The following is a 17,184-nucleotide window of genomic DNA, read 5'->3' on the forward strand; positions in this document are numbered from 1 at the left end:
AGTGAGAATTATTCATAAAATCTGTAAGCTTACATATTATTAAAAAAAAAATACCCTGATTATTATTAAGCAAACTCAAAAATCCTTTGGCGAAATCTTTAGACATGGGAACAGAAAAACAGCAACCTTAAATCCTTATGTAGTCAATAAAGCAAGATTGGGATTTGGTTTATCAATTACTTACCTTCAGTTGTTTTTTTCCCCAGCAGGAACAGCTGGGAGTGGGATTCTTGCTCCATACACAATGTAGGAGGAGAATTAGGCACCTAAGAAATATTAGCTGATGAAAAGCTACAAGTTCACTGGCATGCCATTTGGACTTTATTAGCAGAGGAATTTAGGCACTTGAAATGTAGACACTAGCTTGAGAAATATTTTGAGGATCTTGATGAGCCTTAACATGGTATTTAAACTGTTCTTTTCCTTAGTCCAACCACTAAACAATATGGCCCATAGGTGCTGGATACCTTCAACTCCAAAAGACCACTTTACTTCTCCACAAAGGATATTTTTGGAGTTGAACTTCAAACAATTTGTTCAAAAAGCAAGAATCTGGCTTGTCAGATGTGACAGCTGGATTGAAATGAAGACCCTTCCCCACCACAGTAACCTGTTTCACAGATATTTAATGTCTGTATTCCTACACCACCACCACCCATTTCTTTACCAGCTCAGCAGACATTTCATTTTGTTTGTTCTTCACAAATTGCTTTTCTAAATTGTGTATTTGAACATCTTTTATAATCTGCTAAAATTGAGTGCTAATTTTTTTTCATGTGTTATAACTTTTGCTTCCTAACTAGAGGTAGAATATCTCTAAACAGACAAATTTGAACAGTATTAGCCTGAAACTTCCTGTAGATTTGTAGTCATGAAACTTTCTGGACACATTACTTTGTGTGCAAATCTTTGCAAATTAAAAAAAAAAATCAAAAGCGCAAACATCTCTCAAAATAAAAAAAGTTTGCAAATATAATCAAGGTGGTATTATAAATCTGATTTGAGGAAATGTGTATGAAATACTTCCTTCAGTGTTCACTGACCAGTGTCAACCTACTGGTGTCCTGTTGTCTTCCAGTGAGCTGTACTGCACAGAGGTTGGTTGCTGAAATCCCAAATTATTTGTAAACTTCATCTCTGCTCAGAAACACGATCAGCTGATCGCCTGTCTCATTTACATTTGTGTTGCTCTGTCAGCAAATCAACAGTACAATAAAGGTATTATGGTGCACTGCAGTCAACTTCATCGGCATGGCAAGGATGGCTGCTCTTAACCATGTATCTGTATTAGATTTATAGAATGTGTTGTTATCTTTTCATGTCTGTTAAAAATTATCAGAAAAATTAGTTTCATGTTGAAATCATTGTGAAGGTCTCCACCAGAGTGACTGGAGCATAAAAATGAGAGAGGTTTATTCAGCAGGACTTAACAGGTGAATCTGGAAAGTATTGACCGCAGATGAGTTAAAAAAAAAAAGATACATTTTTCCATGCAGAAGGTATGCTGGAAAAGCTTGCTCTGGGCATGTTGAACTGGCTCCCATCAGGGTGCAGTGAGTTCCTGCTCAAGGGAAACGATGGGAACCTATAGCTGGAATCAGGAGGACACCGACACAGTTCAGGCTGTTATGAAATCAGAGTCTGCTGATGGTTCCCAGGACTGATCCTGAGGCTTAGGGACACAATACTTAAATCAGCATTCCCTCCTCCTAGTATTACCTTCAGTTCTGGATTTCACTCTTTGTGTTTAGGACGTACTGGATTTGAGAGCTAGTGACAGCTTTTTCAGGGAGTACTCTTGTCATAGGATCCCTCAGTTCTGGCTCCTCTCAGTTCCTCTATTTCATGCTGGTTTCCTCCTACCTAACTATGCAGCAACCACAAATGAGCTTGTCTGTCTTTTGAAATGTCACTTTGTATGCAAATACTCTTGATGGTTCTGCTTGGAGAGAGGTACCTTGGGCTCTTATAGTATTTCATCTAATCAGTTAGTGTATATAAAATATATGTAAATGCATTAGAAGGATTCCTCTGTGCCTAATGCCTTAGGCAGCTAAAGTTCCTTAATCAGTCTATGGGCTAACTAAGCCTATCCAGTCTGATCTGTTTAATTCTGTACATATAAATTGACTGTGGAAAATTAACAAAACATATTAAACAAAACATATTCCATTTAAGCTCAAGATCTCTGTTATATTACTAATTTACTAAATGGAGATCATGAGAAAAGATAACAGTATGTGTAAGCTCACTGACAATTTGTTTTCCTTTGTTATAACTAGTGTTTTCTCCTTCCAGTTTGCTTCACTTCCTGCTTCGTAGCCACCTTGTTCATTTTTGTAAGATTTGTTTGTTTCTTTAGTACTGGCATAATACAAACTGCCATGTATGTTTAGTGGATATGTACATACCCAGCCACCACACAGTCCTATTATAACAAATGTAGGCAAATATTAGTTCAGCAGAACCAGTAAGGATGACAGTGTGAAAACTGGTCTTTCATTGTTGCACTGGACTGGAGAATCAGACTGATGTGTGTACATGTGTATGAGTACATTAATAGATTAAAGACCATTTAGAAAATTTCTAATACAATAAAGGGATCTCTAACTAGCTACCCAGAGATGTCAGCTATACAAAGAATTGATAAAGTGTCTGTAATTTCAAGTAGTCTGAACATGAAGTATAATCACATATTTAGTTGTGATTTGTGAATAATAGCAATATTACCCAAATACCCAAGTCAATGCATCTCATTTTTATTTCTTAGCTTAAAATTTTTCTTTTAGCCTGATTTAGTTATGCCTGGAAGCTCAGTTTGAGATACAAAATTTATGGAAACCTTTCAGAAGTGATAAAATAAAATATTTGACTAATATCAACTATATGCAAGCCTTCTAGAAAAACACTTATGAAAAGAAAAGGATATTGAGTATTTTGACTGTGTCCTGGTTTCGGCTGGGATAGAGTTAATTTTCTTCTTAGTAGCTGGTACAGTGCTGTGTTTTGGATTTAGTGTGAGAATGATGTTGATAACACTCCGATGTTTTAGTTGGTGCTAAGTAGCGCCTATCTTCAGCCAAGCACTTTTCAGTTTCCCATGCTCTGCCAGCAAGCAGGTGTGCAAGAAGCTGGGAGGGAGCAGAGCCGGGGCAGCTGACCTGAACTAGCCAAAGGGGTATTCCATACCATGGAACGTCATGCCCAGTATATAAACAGGGAGGAGTTGGCCAGGAGGGGCGGATCGTGGCTCAGGAAACTAACTGGGCATCGGTCAGCGGGTGGTGAGCAATTGCATTGTGCATCACTGGTGGGGTTTTTTTTTGTGTGTGTTTGTTTGTTTGTTTTTTTCCTTCCTCCCCCCTCCTTTTTTGTTATATTCCTTTTCATTACTATTATTATTATTATATTTCATTATTACTATTGTTAGTATTATATTTTACTTTAGTTATTAAACTGTTCTTATCTCAACCCACGAGTTTTACTTTTTTTTCTCCCCCCTTTCCTCCTCCTCACCCCACTGGGAGGGGGAAGGGGGACGCGGCTGCGTGGTGCTTATTTGCTGGCTGGGGTTAAACCACGACAGACTGTTTTCTTTAGAATATTAATTCTAGTTCATGTTTGACTAACTATACTATTAGAGAAAGAAAGATTAGGAAGAAACATACTTCTGTTAATGGCAAAGTCTGGCTTGTGTTGAAATAAATACATATACACTTCTTTAATGAGGAGAAATCAACAAGGAGATGTATGTTCTCTTAGGATTCATAATATCTAACTGTTTGGATTTAGCTCAGACTTACCAAATGTAAAAGGGTGTATGGCCTCTACGTTTTTTTCATCTGTCAGTTATTTTCGCTCTGACAATGACTTGACTTCACTGGGAAAACCGTTTACCATTTTACCAAGTTTTCATAATTTTTCATAAGAGGTCTTCCTCTGGTCTTAGCTGCTCCTCATGAAAACGAGGGAGAAGATGCAATTGGCACCATTTTTCTAATTCTTACAAAAAAAAAAAGAGAATTTTAGAAAACTCCAAGAGTAGGATTTGAAAGCAGGCAGAGGAATTGGGAATCCCAAGAAAAACAGCAAGAGACAGAGAGAAGCACTATTGGAAGAAGAGGACTAGGAAAGTAATGGAAGGGAAGAAATGAATAGGAGGCACGTAAATAGCCATTAAGGGGAAAAAAATCCATACGTAGGAGGAAACAGCAATTTGCTAGTATCCTGTTCCCCTGTTAGATTTTTATTGTAGAATTGCTAGAAACTCTGAAGTAGCCCTGCCATTTTCTTTTTCTTTCTAAACCCTGACTTATCCTGCCTTGCTTTTCTTCAGTCTTTCAGACAATCTCCTTTTTTAGTACTATTTAAGTCACTCAGAACTTATACGTAGAAAGAATAAATAAAATAAGTGGTTCTTCCATGTCCATCATACTCTGATGACTGATCTTACTATTGTTTTCTTAATTTTGTGATGAGTATGAGGAAAGAAGTCATCCACCCAAACAAATTACTGCACCTAGTTGTGCAAAAAAAGTGTTTTCAGTGTTCAGCTTTGCAAAGTAGGGCAGGCCAAACACTGCTGCTATATGTGAAAGTCTAAGAAAAAAATAATTTCGTTAAGTGCTTGTAATTGCCTTTCCAATATTTCTAATTTGTAAGAATAATGTCTACTATTTAGTAAAATAAATACCTGTAGCCTAGGTTTTAATGATGACCCATTATTTCTGTTCAAAAACTTATGATTTGTTCATATACCACACTTTCAAATGTTTAAAATGATGATTTTTTTGGGTTCTTCCTTCAGCTCTTTTCCAACCACACAGATGAGATGGTTGAATCTCAATGGACCTATGCAATATAAATAAATTTAATCAATAAACTCAGAGGACTAATTAGCTGAAGATAACTCTAGGATATTTTTGAACGCTAGAATGATATAATTATGATGTGAATTTGCTACAGTAATACCCCATGATTGTTATTAAAGGAAATACAAACCACTTTAAATAAACAATGTTTCTGGCAAGTCTATACATTAGCATCTAATCCTATAATGCTGCTTAACTAAGTAATGTTTTCCATGTAAAATAATTACCTAGAGGTCCAGAATCTCTTTAGGTCCTTGCGCTCCTTTCTGGAAAACCTTGCGAAAATATATTATCACTAATATATTTATAATATAACTTGAATTACTATACCTGATTAAGAACACAAATTTTATTTTTTGAGTAGACTTGAGTGTATGGGACCGTATTTCTGAAATGTTTCTTAAGCTTTTGTTTAATTCAGTCTTTTTCTCTATTTAAATTCCAGCCAACAGTAATTGCAATTTCACCCAAGTAAAGATAAATTCTGACTGTAAGAGTTCCTTCATGACTTGCCATAGGCATTTTTTTCTCCATCCCGCAGTATATAAAAATGGTTTATCTGAGTATAGGTAACTATTCTAGCACAGAGCATACACAACTTCAGAGTTTATAATGCAAGGGTGTCACGGGAAAGGAGGCTGTGATCCTGAAATATTAGCTTTTAGATAAATGTAGTTCGCACATTGATGAGACACAATTAAGGCTGAAATTCCAAAATGCTGGGAGCATTTTTGTATTTCAGTGTTCAGAGACTCATAGGTGTTATTCCCTGTGCATCCAATTAGGGCACGGCCAGAGAAATGATTCTGGCTGCAGCAGATCTGGGTTAAGCCAGAAGTTACTTCCCCCTCAATGCTGCAGGTTTAACTATTCATCTACTCACTAAACCCCACTCTCTAACATATGGTTTGAAAACTTGCCTCTAATCATCAGCCTCCACAGATTTGTTGTTGCTGTTGTTCATGCTGTTCCCTCCTCCAGGCTGTCATCTCACCGGGCCACCCCGAAGGCAGTGCACCTTCCCCTGCATTGCACCAATGCACATGGTCATGAAACCACTGCAACACTGATCAGCAAAATGACAAGAAACATACTAGATCTCCTTGAGTCTATGGCCATCCAGATCACTGCTGAGTGTTACGTGGGCTGGGGTTGAAGATTTTTAGAAAGAAAGGGGCCTTTTATTCCTTTTCTTCTCCTGACGTGTGAAGAATAACCTAAATGTTCTTCTAAAACAGCCTTCTTGCTACTGATTTTTATTAAGCAGGGTCCTCTTACAACCTGTCTTGAAGTGAAATGGTATCTCGTGAAAAGCAAGCAACACTTTGGGACAAAGCAGAGCTGTATTTAGACCTTAAAAAATACTATCCACAACAAAAGAAAGGAATGGCAGGGGCTTTTAGTTATACCAAAGGATTAAGCCAAGTGCAAACTGAGGTAAGAAGAGTTCTGGTTTCAGGGACAGGGCAGATTGCCAGATCAAGTATGTAATTAAGATGAAGAAAAGAAAAGTAAAGACTGAAAAATTTCAGGAGTTAAATTAAGAATGGGATGCAGAAGGCAAAGGGAGAATGCCAAAACAGTATAATGATAATGGTAGATTTCAGTAACACAGAAGGGCAGAGTTAGATGCCATTTCTGTGGTGACCTTAGATTAATTGATTCACTTCTTTGGGCTGCATTTCTTTATGCAAGAAAATCTCTCTGCAAGACTGTGATGATAAGTAAGCTGAAGACTACAAGGCATACAGATACTCTAATAGTAGGGACAATATGAGTAACATATCCACAGGAGAAAGAAAGAGATCCATCAGCAGAGCTCGAAGTGAAATCCAACTTACAGATCTTTATTTCCAAGCCAAATTTAGCAGTGCAGCTGAGTCTAGTTGGGTAATATGGGACTGAAATATATAAGAAGCTAAATTTGGTCAAAAAGATCAGAGGTGGTACAGGAGTGAGACACTAACTTAAGATTTTATCTAGAACAATATTTAGGTTATTCAAGATTCCTCATTTGAGGGAGGAGTTGGAGGAAGAATATTTAGGAGAAGTATTGCCCTGTATTTCAAAATGATACACTCTTAAATTGCCTAATTCATGAATATATTACCTGTCACAAAACCCATACACATAACAAGTTGGATTTTTCTGTATATAATAGAAAAAAACTCTTTCATGAAGCTAAATAAGTCATTATGTTGTGTGAAAAATGGACAGTAGACACAGATACTAAGGAGAGATTCTCCTCACTTTCTTGTGAGAAGCCAGAAGGTCTTTATTTCATTGTTATGGAAGCTACCATGAGAAGCTTTTTGTGATCAGCATATTCACAGTCCCTTTGGGACAACATTTATTATTACAAAAAGTATCAAAGCATTTGAAATCAGAAGTAAAAAATTTATTACAGGGTTTATGAGGAGAATATGAATCTCTAGTGAATACTGTACATAGAGAAGTGAATTTATTATAAACTGTATAAAGAAGTACTCTTTTGAATACTTGACACACTCTGTTATGTCTTGTAAGTAAAGTTTTTGCATGAAATTCCAAAGTCCAGAGATCAAGCTGACCTCAAAGACCTAACCTTTCACGATATCTGTGAATTATGGATTATCCATCTAGGCCTTGAGTCAGCAAAGTATTTCAGCATGAATTCAACTAATTTTAAATTCTTTGGTGAGCTAAAGTGGTAACAGCATAATGCAGAATCCTGTTTTATTGAACAAGGTGATAAATAATAAGTTTATCTGTTTACTTTCTACATTTTTGAAGAAAGAAGTGCTGATAACCAGTTTTGATGCTAAGGTTTTATTTGCAGACTTTTTATAACAGGGCCTGTGGCCCTCCTTTCATAAATACTTAATTACTCAAGAATATATCCTCACATGAGTACTATTTACAAATCAATAAAACTATACAACTAAATGAGTTTAAGAAATTACTTGTTTAAGCATATTTGAAGGATGAAGATGTAAATCCACATAGGGAGTTAAAATTCGACTGTATCAAAAGAGACTGGTACTCTTTTTAAGTATTACAACTAATTCTATAAAGAATGACTGTTTGTTTCTGGGAGTATTCAATGGAAGAAAATTGTTAATGAGAAAGAAAATAATCTCCAAGAAGATGGCGTGTCCCTGACTGCTACAGATGACAATATCGACAGTGTCAGAAGAGCTTTTGGATTATTATAAATTAAGGATAAATTATGTATTTCCTACCAGAAATATTAAGCTTGCAATGGCCACCAGATTAATTTCCTCAGTGTCTCTCAGATCCCTACACTGCGCATCTAGGAAAGAATTCTGCCTTTATTGAAATCAATAGCAAAATGCTAATTGCTAGCAGTGGAGATAGGATTTTGCCCTGGATGAAAAACTGCATCCCCAGACAGACTAAAATCCTGTCTCTGGGACAAGAAAATAGGGAAAATATTTCCGAGACTCACATTAAGGCTATGAAGAATATAGCTAATACCTCATGAGCAGATGACCCCATGCTCAGTCTTGCATATACACCCATCCAGCTATGCTGCTAAAAGGAAAATTCAGGATATATAGAGCCAGATGTGCTGATGACATGAACTAGCAGCTGCTTTGGAGTCTGCATTGCCATACCAGATAAAATCTGTCCCATGGAGGTTAGCACAACTAACCTCTGTGTGTGTGTGGCTCACAGTCCTCACTGGTGAAGCCATCAGAGGAAGCTGGTGCAGCAGCAAGAGTCAAACCCAGCAGAGAACATGGTGCATATTGCCAGTCTTCTCTCAAGTTTCTGATTCCTTCCCTCTGAATAGGACAATAAAAAATAATTTAATTTAAACAGCAGTATGGATTGGAAATGCAGAAGAAAAGAGCAACACAGTTTACACAGTTTTAATATATTGTCTTTGAGTTACTCAATGGTGGGTGAAACAAGAAAACAGTTAAAAATACAGGGCTAGAAAAAATAGATAGACAACTGTGCTTATGTTACTGAAGAAAATATTACCGCAGCCACTATCTGCTCATGCACTGAAAGGAAGGACTTTTTAACCTTGCCGTATTTCCATACAGCACTAGGCATTTATTTTTACGCTAGTGCCTTTTTTTTTGTCCTCAGTATGAATTGAGATAATTTCAGTTCTAGTGAGGGTGAAACTTAAAAAGGTTGACAAATGAAATGTTTTAGTGAAAGCACTCATAAGTTCTCTTGCAATTCAAACCTCTTGATTGTAAACATCTCTGGGAGATTTCTATAATTCTTTCTGGTCAGATGGTAAATACCACAAAATCAGCCTCTCACAGTGTTTTTCTGGCCTTGCTTGCTTGTGGTCCCAGAGAGGTCCCAAAAGAGCAAAATGAATAAACAAGCCAACTGAAATTTTTAGACGTCAGGGAAGATTTCCATGAGATTAATTTAGAAGAGATATTTGGTGGGTGGAGGGTAGGTTGCTGTTTTGGCTCTAATACTTACTAGTGGTGGAACGGACAACTCATGGACTTTTGCAGTCCTAAGGCTGGTTCTGAAGGCTTGGGGTTAGCCAGTACTGGGTCTTGTAAACCACTCGCATGAGTTTCTGAGTTTTTTAACAGACATCTTTACAACTAAAAATTTCCTTCTAGAAAAGTAATTTTGCATTAGTCACTCAATGCATGTTGATAGCTGCTTCTATGCTTCCAGGCCGGTATAAAGCCTCTGAGCAGTGGCCAGAATCTGTATCTGGACTGAGTCTTCAATTGTTTCCTCCCTCTTCTGTAATCCACAATTTAGCCTCTGCTGTGCTGGTTTATATTTATTCTGTAGAATGGCTAAACACTCTAATTCTAAAAGAAATCTCCACATTCTCAACCAAACTATGTGCCAGAGAGGTAAGTCATGAAATAATATACCTTTGCACAGAAGCCAAACATGTGGCAACCACCTGAGAAAGGGGGCTATGAAAGCAAGAGCATGTCCTGCTACTGCAACAAGAGCTTTAAAAAATTACTGTTGCCTTCTGGCCTGTAAAAATAATGCAAGTTTGAGCAATACCCTACAGTAAATAGTTTGTCATTTTCCCATGGAAGTTTTATAACTTTTCTCTGTTTATGACTTCAAAGGCTCTGTTTGCTGAGCTTCCCAGTGTTTTCATATGCTATAATTTGTACAATAAAATGAGATTTTTGTGTGTAATGCAGTTAATAATGCCCTGCTAAAAAAAGAGAATTTCTATACTTCCAGTGCAATATTTGTGTTTTCAAAGCAATATAGATGAATGTTCACTTCCAGTTGATTTCACTGTTAGTAAAGATTACATATTACATTAACATTTCTCTATGTAAATATCCTGTAAACCAAATCTACAAATTTCTAGTACTGAGACTGTAATCTGCTTTGAAAATAGGGTTCATTCCCTAAATCTTATGACACCTCACTGGATGAATTTAACAATGAGTTTTTGTAATTAGAGTTATGTACATGAAGCAAAACATTGCCACATTACTGTTATGGTTGCTGCTATTTCTTTGTGTTGTGACAGAAACAGAAAGCATGCATTAAGCTTACCAGGATGATGTTTTGAGGATCAGGTTATGTACTTTGTATTCTGATCATGATTCTGTGTCAATTCACAAACTGACCAATAGGTCTTTGTCTACCTTTTCTTTTCCTACTTCCATTTTGAATTATAGTTCTAAAAGCTGCTAGAAAAAACTGAGTATTAGTTCTGAAAATAGCTGTTTCTAGTACTAGTCACAGAAGGACAGCCTAAAAATAGTAGTAGTAGTATCAGTAGTAGCAGTAGTACTAATACTAATGCTAATAATATGGAAAACTGCTTTAGTACATGAACTATTTCTTTGGCAGTAGTCACCTAAAAGTCATCTGTGAACACCAGCGGGTGCCGATCAGTGAGAAATCTGATAAAGGTCCTTGGTGGAACAAGAAGCAGAAAGTTTGAAAGTTTCAATGTAAGAAGTTTTAATAAAAAGCAGGCACTCTGTCTAATATGATCTTTCGCTGACCTGAAAGCATAGAAACACAAAACAAAGCATTAGGCAATCTGTTCTAATACTTAACTATCATTACAGTTAGGACATTTCCTTCTACTCTTGGACAAAATCCCTCTTGCAACAATTCAACTCATTGCTTCCTGTCTTGCACTTATGACTAATTACAGAACTTAAGACAGATATTTGTAGAGGATACTTGTGAGCTCCTGCCTTGATGATTTTGCACCTACTTTTCAGTTCTTATCTTTTGACTGCTTATATAACCATTCAAGGGCCTTTCCTGCAGCAGGGTAGTATAACAACCCACAGAGTGTATGGAAGAATTTCTTTATGGTAATGTATTTGCTTCCCAGCGTCTCCAGGACCTTTAGGCTCTTTAGGTCATTGCCATGAACAAAGGAGAAAATTATTTGAATATTTATAGCCTCAGAATGATTTCTATAAATAGCTCACCACAAACATGTTGAGCTGTTCTCCACTTTTAATGTATAACTGGGCTTTTTTCTTGTTAGCTTCTGTCTTCAATTTCCTTATTGGAGAGAAGAAGTGTTCTTACACAGGTAGTATCTCATTAGGATTAAAAGGATGTTGTATGTGCATGGTCAGTGGATAATGGACTTTTTATGTTGAATTCAAAGGGATTCAGTTGATATGTGAAGAGGGTACATGGGCCTGACTTAAGATGTACTTCCAACTGTGTGTATAAAGGTTTTTCTAAAGGCATGGTGAGAAAATAACTGTCCCGCATGAAGCAAGCTGGAGAGAACATGAACAAGTACACAGAGAGAGCACTTCACTAATTAAGTCTTCATGGAATAGTAAGCAATTTTTTTTTTAAAATGCATGATTTAAATATCATGTTTATTGGCAAGAGCTAAGATGTGGGGAGAAGGATTGTATGCACCACAATGTTTAGTGGTAGTATACAGTTCTGTAGCTTTCATCTTTTCAGATTGCCATCTTTCATCTTTCTCTCCCCCATCTCTTGCTTCTTCAATATTAAAAATCTGTGCATATTCTGTCCCATCTTCACACTTAATTGCTACTACGGAAGAAATAAATTCACTCAAAAGACATGCAGCCAGCAGCACAGGGATCACATGCTTTCCTGAAGAGCTATACGAAATTAATCAGCTATACAAAAAAGTGACATTAGTCAAAAGGCTGAAATTAACCCAGTGTAAGTAGAAAGGATAAATAAAATACCTGCATCTTTTGGAAACAAGTCAAACCCAAGACCAGCTTCAACCTCTTAGTCTAGATATTGTGCAGAGTTCTTCCCAGCAGATTGGGACAATAATATCTCAACTTGAAATTCAGTTCAGAAAGTGTGTGTGTATGGGGAGGGTGGGCTTTCATATTGTTCTCCTTTGTTTATATTTCTTATTTCTTTTTTTTTTCCTGTCTGGTTGGCAATACGAACTTTAAGATTTCTAAATGTCCATATGAATCTCCTATTACTAGTGATAAGATACACAGAAAATCTACACCTCTTCTTTGAAAAGAAAAATTGGAGATGTTCATTGTACACAATAAAACATGCTGTCAGTATCCACCATCCTTAGCACCCGTTTAAATTATTGCAACACTGGGATGATAGCAACATGTCCTATGTAGACAGAAGAACTGTAGTCTTTTTATTTTTAACAGAGAAATTGAGGGAAAGTATTGTCTCTTCTTCAGTACTTAATTAGCTCTGTAAAAGTGAGAAACTTCTTTTATTCAACTGGTATCCAAAACCATTAGTTACGGACTAATCCCAAATCACAAGATTCCGCTTGGAACTATAGCTGAATAGTAAATCAAACACACATGACATAAACAAGTGTTCTTCATTACAAAGGCTTTCAAGTATAATTTGCATCATAAACCCAATCTAGCAAGCTGCACAATTTTGCAGGCTAAGAAAGACAGTGTGCTGTTTATTCATTTTCCTCATTTTGAACAATGTTATTTCTGAAATTATATGAGAAAAGCATAACTATTACCTAATGAGTTCTTTTTTCCCTTTTTCTGTAGGTGTTGAATTACTCCAAACTGTTTTGTTAGAATTCCACATCTTAGATCTTATATTTGTGATAATGATATGGTATCAGTGTGCAACTAGGCACTAACTGCAGTTCGTCCTGTTGTTTTGACTATGTTCTCTGCACATTGTTCAGTTATGCATCTCCTCTAGAACACAGAAAATCTTAGACCTTTATACTGCTTCTGGGAACTTGCTATAAAAATACTTGTTTTATGTTGTCTTGGAGTTTCTTCCTAATCTGTTCTGCAACCAAGATGAAAGACAGTCAATATTCAGCATTTAACCTGGAAAACAAGCCAAAATTCCTTTGTTAAGCAGTCTACAAGGTTAAGAAAATCAGAGATTCAATGTTGAAAAGAGGTGGCAAGCTGTCTCAACTTCTGTCTGGCTGTGGAAGGACTATGACAGCAGATGTATGCTGTCTGCATGCCATTAATTTTATATTTCCTTGCTTTCCAACATTTGTTTACTTAAGTAGAAACTTCCTCTTGACTGGTCAGGCTTCCAGCATTTAAAATTTGTGAGGTCTGTGGTTTTGTTTTTTATCTATGCTGCAATGTCCTTTTAAGGCATTTTCCAAAAAGGTTAGTTTCATGTCTGTTAACAATTTTTCTTTTTGTGACTGAGGCTAAGTAAAGAAGCAACATTCGAACACAGTGGGAAATATCAGGCTATATTTACTATTAACAAGATCGTCTTAGAAGATAGTCTTGTTAATAATGCAAGTCACACACCAGTGCATAAGCTTTTCTTCTTGAAAAACTTTATTTCCTCTGATGTCTTTTCATCTTATGGGACTACCTTACAACTGTCACTCCATAAATTACTGCTAAATTATGCAAAGGAGCTTGCAGACAGTTTTACTGTAAAGTAAATTTTGCTTAACAATCAGTTCTGTAACAGTTTTCATGAAAAACAGATAAGAAAACCTGTTTTGTGCATGTTAATGATGTCATATGAAAAAAAAAGTTGTAGGCATCAAGGGGATCACATAGCATAGGAGAATTACAGATTGCAGAGTGCTTTACTATACTGACTCATTTATGTAGGATTCTCCTTTGAAATTGGGTCCAAGATTAAGGTCAGAGAAATTCTTTCTGCTTATTTCAGTGAGTCTTGCTTTTGTCAAAGATAGGATCTTCATACATTCGCATAAGGTCATCTTGCCTGGTCCTATAGCTCAAAAAACTTCTCATCCTGGTACTTTTTCATGGTATTGTCTTAAGTATTTTTACTAACATAATTAATAGCAATTGAAATAGGAACATCAAACCTCTACTGAAAAAAAAAATCACATGGGAAAAGCTATTAAAATACAGTTTCTAGTGACATGCACTTAAGTGAGAAATTGGCATACATGCCAGATTCACAAAGAATTACTGAGATTTTTTTAACTGGCTGAAAATATCATCACTAGCCTTTGAACTTATAGCCACCAGCCTTGAGCTAGCCTTGTTACTGAATTCCTCGATGATCAGCAAGGACTGTCATTCTCAGCCCACCCTGCCCTGCTCCTGTCAACAACTACTCTGGAAATGAAAGGAGGAACACATCCAGTGCATTGCTACTGTTTTTATCTTTTTGTCTTGTTGTGTTTCACATCCATATATTTTTCATTATTTGTAGGTGGAAAAGCAGTATGCTATTTGAAGATGAAGTGCAGTTATTGGACAGCAAACAAAAGATCTTTTTTGTCAAGCTTCTTGAGAAAATTCTATGAGGAGTCACTTATTACACTTGCATACAGCATAAATTAGTCCCAGACTAAATGAAGAGACTTGGATAAAGCAGCGGCAAGACAAGGGATGCTTAATCTGGCACATTCAGAAACTTGGCTGACAACACGGATTACAAGCTGCTATTATTATTTATAGTCTTTTGAACTTCATAGTACTTTTCATAGAGGGTTTCTTTTTTTTTATGTAAACATTGACTAATTGCACCTGTACTGGTAAACACTAAATCTCCACATTACAGACAGGATAGGCAAGGTAGGAATTTAAGTAGACACTGATGATAGTACAGGATTGGAGCCATCGAGTCTATGGCCATAACCTAAATATAATGCAGAGAAGTTCTGGATAGAGATTTGTCTTGCCAGAGAGAAAAGGGAACTAGAGTTACAATAAAACGAAAATTTAATTGAAGCTTTTTGAAAAAACGAGGTGAAAAAAATTCCTAATTTGATGTGTGTATGGTAAAGAAATGAGGAGTCCCCTCGTGCCCCAGAGTTTGTGCAGCATGCAAGATGTGAGAACGGCTCTGTTCTCCAGGCAACGGAGATCTAGGGCTGTGGATATTCTTCCATCAACACTGGGTCAGCATTGTACAGAGCAGTTCCAAATCACATTGCCAAGCGTAAAAGAGAATGATGCCTTGCTGAGGACCACTCTAGTAGTTATAAGAAGTTTGATATAACATGTAAATTCATGTCTTCTTTGGCCAGTGATTCATTCCCAGCAGGAGAGATGGTAAAGGCACCTTTTGCTCCAGGCATTCTTCTACAACTTTTAATTATTTTTTTTCATGTTCATTTTGTTTCAGTAGATTGATTCCAGTTTAGTGATTCATTTATGGTAGTTGCTCACTAGCAAAAGCAATATTCTGGCAAGAGAAGCCTTGGATGGGTCTTCCAAATATGTCAGGTGCTAAAATACTTGCATTGCTTTCACTCCAACACTTGGCATCCATCCATACACAGCAGGAAGTAACTATTCCAACTTTTCTTAAGCCTGTAATTCTTATTAATGATAGAACTAAGATGTACTGATTTCATGTGTAGTCCAACACCCTTCACTTTGGTTTCTCAGAAGACACAGAAAACAGCCATAGCTTATATACAGATCAAGGTGAGTAATGGATACATCCAGAGTCAAATATGCCCTGAACATGCTGGACTCAGTGCGAACACAACATAAAGATGATTTAATTGTGCTTCAGTGGAAGCATCAAAATTGCTGCTTTCAGATTTGGTGTGCTGGTAGGCCTCTGTCTCTGTAGCAACTTTTCTTCAAAGATGACAAAATACTTCAGAAAATATTAGACCAAATCACAGAAGTGACAGGAGATTAGAAAAAGTTTCCTGCTTAGGAAATTGTGAGAGGAACTTAGGTCTTTTATCTTGGACCCCACAAAAAAGTCAGGACTGGAATTTAATGTTTGACAATGCAAAATTAGTGGTTTCAAAGCATCTTTTTTCTCTTCTTCCTGTTTTAATTTGATTCCTTACATATGTCAAAAGTGTCTTGCTTTTTTTCCTGATAATAGGTGGATCTAGTTTTCCATGTGGTGGTCCAAAATCTGTGGAGAACTTAAACCAATGCATTACTATGGCCTGATCCAGGATAACATGTACAGAATTCAGTGGATGGATTCCTATTCAGTGGACTTTTGAGCACACCCAAGTGAAGAGTCACATTTATAATTTCCATCCAAAATATGCAAAAAGTTAGTGCTTTGATATTACTTTCAAAAAAAGCCTTAATATAGCTAAAAGGGAATTTGTATTCAAGATTTTGTGTTCAAAAACAAAACAATGGAGTCTTACAAGTCTTTCCCCTCCCACCCTTGCTCTCTGTATATCTATATAATCAATGAAAGTTATACTGTACACTTTTTTCTTAAGTACTAATTCTCTAACAGGAAAATAGACCCAATTTTTCTTTTCCAGAAAACACGTTTGACTAGTAGAGATAACCATATTACAACTGACATTTTAGTGAGTCTAGAAGTTGCTTTTGCTGTATGTTCAAGGATCGCAGGATATTTAATGTAACAGACATAAGAAAAAATGTGATTGTTGATGGAAAATATGAGACCTGCATTGTAGTTCATTTTTTATACTTTGGTTCTTCTATACATTTTCATAGCAATCTCACTTAGTAATAATTTATTTTTATAGTGCTAGTGTCAAGTCACGATCAGGACCCTTCCATTCTCCCTTTACAAACATACAGAAAAAGAGTTCATTATTACAAGGGGCTGGATGTGACATCTACTAGCTTATTCATGATTAAGGTTTAAGTGGACACTTCCGAAGTTAAAACTCACTCCTCTCCACAGAAATGTAACTGATTCACACCTTAATAGGCACAAAGGAGGATAAATTACCCATTGAGAGATTGTAATAGTTTAAGTATAAAGGTTAAAGCTGACTTCAGTTAAATCAATAGTAAAATCCATTTACGTCAGGGTCAGTGGTGAACCACTGCAAGTTTCCCATGCAATAACTCACTGTTAAAACTATTAGTGGGAATAGGAGAGTAGAAAGTTTCTGGTCCCACAGAAAGTTTCAATAAAAATGAAAAAAACC

The sequence above is a fragment of the Gymnogyps californianus genome, chromosome 4, assembly GCF_018139145.2.
Source record: "Gymnogyps californianus isolate 813 chromosome 4, ASM1813914v2, whole genome shotgun sequence".
Lineage (NCBI taxonomy): Eukaryota > Metazoa > Chordata > Aves > Accipitriformes > Cathartidae > Gymnogyps > Gymnogyps californianus.